Genomic DNA, 3,912 nt, shown 5'->3' on the forward strand with positions numbered 1-3,912 from the left:
TGCCTGTCGGTTTGAGGGTGATAGGCCGTAGATGCATTTTGTTTGATGTTCAGGATGCAGTATAGGTCGGTAATGAATTTTGAAACGAATTGGGGACCCCTGTCTGAGATAACGACTTGGGGCATCCCGTATTTGGCGTATACTTCATCTCGTAGGATTTTGGCCCATCCTTCAGAGTTTAACTCGGTGGAACATGAGATCGGAATGATTGCTTTGGAGAATCGGTCGACAATGACAAGGATGGCATCATACCCATTACATTCGGGTAGTCCGGTGATCATATCGATGGAAATATGTGTCCATGGCGTGCATGGTACCTCGTTCGGGTGCAGAGGTGCTGCTCGGGCTTGTGTGGAGGCCTTTCCTCGTTGACAGGCCTCACAAGCCTTTACATATGCTGTTATATCGTTTCCCATTTTTCGCCACCAATATTCTCGTAAAATGAGTTCTTTTGTTTTGGCGATGCCTGGGTGCCCCGCTGTCACATGATTGTGACAGGTAGCGATGATTTTGCCGTGGAGTTGTTGGTCTCGGGGAATATAGATGTGCCCGTCATAATAGATCAGGCCTTCCTTTTTTGTCATTCCCTGTTCATGGTTAAGGGAAGGGGCCACCCATTGGTCCCACTTGTGATTGTCCCGCATGGCACTTTTGATTCGTTCATGTAATTCCTCCTCTGTTGGCATTATCATGGCCTGGAAGTGTTCCGGTCTCAATAATGTCACGCCTTCGTTATCATCTCCCCCCTGATCATGGTCTGAGTGCCTGCTTAGCAAGTCGGCTTTCTTGTTTGCCGTTCCTGCTTTATGATGCAGGGTGTACTGGTATTGGCTGAGCTCTGTCACCCAGCGTGCTTGTCGACGGTTGAGTTTCTGTGGTTGTCGGAAATATCGTAGGTTTTGGTGGTCTGTCCAGATTTCGAATATTTCCTCTGCCCCGATAAGATAATGCTGCCATTCTTCCAGGGCGAGCATAATGGCGAGTAATTCTTTATCGTAGATCTCATAATTCCGTTCCGTCGTGGTTAAGGCTTTGGAAAGGAAGGCTACAGGTCGCCACTTCCTGTCCTGTTCCTGAGAGAGTACGGCTCCTATTGCTCCCTCGCTCGAGTCGGCTTCTACCCTGAATTTTCCCTCCCGAGTTGGAATGGCCAATATAACGTCTTCTGCCAGTCACCGTTTGAGGTCATCAAAGGCGGCTTGTTGGGAAGGTCCCCATCCCCAGGGTGCGTTGCCTGTTAGCTGTGTCATTGGGCGAACGATCCTGCTGTAGTCGCGGATGAATCGTCGGTAAAAGTTTGTGAACCCGAGGAATGATTGTAATTCCTTTTTCCTGCTGGGTTCTGGCCATTCAGTGACTCTGGCTACTTTTACCGGGTCCATTCGAATGCTCCCTTCGCTGATGATTACCCCAAGGTACTCCATCTCCAGTACCTCGAACTCGCATTTCTCTGCTTTGAGGAATAGTTTGTGCCTCCTCATCAGGGATAGTACCTTTCGTACCAGGTTCCGGTGCTCCTCTCTTGTTTTGGACATAATTAGAATGTCATCAAGATAAATTGTCACTTTTCCGGTGGAGATGAGGTCTTTGAAGATGTCATTCATCATCCATTGGAAGGTGGCGGGGGAATTTGTGAGCCCGAAGAACATGACGGTTGGTTCGAATAGTCCCCGATTGGTGCGGAATGTGGCTTTCCATTTGTCCCCCTCCTTGATGCGGACATTGTTGTATCCCCATCGTACATCGAGTTTTGTGTAGTACCTGGCGCCCTGGAGTTTGTCCATTAGTTCCGAGATCAGCGGCAGCAGGTACCGATTCTTGATAGTCATCTCGTTGAGTTTTCGGTAATCTTGGACTGGTCGGAGTTTTCCATCCTTCTTTTTAACGAAGAAGAAGGGAGAGGCCATGGGGGACTTCGAGGGGCGAATCCTGCTGCTCGATAGGTTTTCATCTAGGAACTTGTCGAGTTCCTGTTGCTCATGATGGCCAAGGGGATAGGTTTTGCAGTCTAAGTTGGCGCTGGCATTAGGGATCAGTTCGATTGCATGATCCCAGGGCTTTGGAGCAGGTAACTCGTCAAAGCTCTCTTTTTCAAAGAGGTCTTTGTAGTCTCACGCCCACTCGGGTACCATTTCCTTGAACGTCTTCTCGTCCTTTCCTTGGTTCGCCTTGGCGGCTAAGTCATTCGCATGATGGACAGCTCGTATGTGGATCTCCTTCTGGAGGTCTACCGCGAGTATGGTTTCCCCGTCCTCCATCTCCTCATCCCACCGATCCCCAGGGTCCTCATCTGGTAGCTCGAATGGGATTTTCCTACACCGGCATCTGGCGAAGGTGATTCGCCTGGTCTTCCAGTTGATTAGCGGGTTGTGGCGGATCAACCAATCATGGCTGAGGAAGAGCTCTTTTGTTCCGAGATCTGTTACCGCCAGGTCGATCCGTTCGGAGTGATCTCTGATAGTCAACCTAAGTTCGACGAATTCTGTGATGGAGCCGGCCTGATTTTTTGTTCCGTCAGCATTATATACTGGTACTGGTATTGGGGCCGCCGTTGCCCTAGTTGGGAGCTGATGCTTGTCGACGAAAGCCCGATTGATTGAGCTCCCTGTACAGCCGCTGTCGATAAGGGCGGTTACTTGATATGTGGTCCGAGAGGTTAGCATTTCGATTTGCCCTTTTGTGGTCAGGTCTCGTCCGGGGGTCTTAGTTCGTAGGATGTATTTTTTTGGCCCCCAGAGTTCGTCTAGCCACTCGAGGGCTCGACAGTGTTCGGCTTTTCTGATTCCTTCAATCAATTCGTCCACCACTTCCTCGGCCCTTGCCCGATGAATCCAGTTCCGAAGTACGGCTTTTGCCACTGCTTCGTTTCTGGCATCCTTGATGGCTCTCCACGTCCATTCGGTATCAAATGGCTTGAGCCACGTGGTGGGACTCTCTGTCCCTGTTCGGCCCATGAGCGCTTGAGTTTTTTCTTGCGATTCAATGGTGTGTTTTGTAAACGATCGGGGTATATTCGAATGTGTAGTAGATGACATAGATGTAGCTACAGGGGTACTATCAGTCTGATTATCGGCTGTTACTGACACACCATTAAGTCCTTTGGCCAGTCCAGTGGAATTGCTCACTGGCTGGCCCCATCTTTTACCTCCTCGATCTTGGTTTCCTTTCCAAGATCCTCTTCTTCCTTCTGAAGTTCGGCGATCTGTGCCCGTATGTCTTCTCGGGTTCGCTTCTTCTTCGGGCAATCCTTCACCATGTGCCCCTTCTGTCCACAATTAAAACACTTTCCCTCCTTTTTTAGGCGATCAATATCCATGGGTTTACTGGCTCCAGTGTAAGTCGTTCCGGTCCCTGTCTTTTGGCTGGCGTAGTTTGTTGTCGGAGGGGGTCCCGATGATTTCCTGGCAGTTTGCCCCGTCTTGTTCGGGGTTGGCAGGGTCGGCTTTTTGGAGTATTCCTGCAGCGTCGTTGCCTCCGCTTTCTGCCTTTGTCGCTCCTTGTACATCTCGACGATTTGTTCTTTCCACTCGTCATATCCCACTGGCATCAGCATTTTGACGCCCATGGCTGAGATCATCGTGAGGTACGAGGAGGGAACCCCTCGTTTGAGCGCTTCTACCATCTGCCCATCGTTGGCGGTGTCATCCCTGATTCCTGCAAGTTTGGCAAGCCTCTCCAGCTCGTCAAAGTAATCGGTTGCTGCCCTGTCTCCCATCTTGTACTCCTTGATCTTTTGCTTGTGCACTTCCTGGACAGCAGGGTCAATGAATTTGTCGTTTAGCATACGTTTGAATACCGGCCACGAGGGATATCGGTAATGTTCCCTGGTGGTGGATCGGAAGTTTGGGGAGATCAAGATCCACCACGTTGATGTGCTTGGTAACAGCTAAGTGACTAAGAGAAGTGAATGAG

Source organism: Guyanagaster necrorhizus (assembly GCF_019112545.1).
Source record: "Guyanagaster necrorhizus MCA 3950 unplaced genomic scaffold BT62scaffold_87, whole genome shotgun sequence".
Classification (NCBI taxonomy): Eukaryota; Fungi; Basidiomycota; class Agaricomycetes; order Agaricales; family Physalacriaceae; genus Guyanagaster; species Guyanagaster necrorhizus.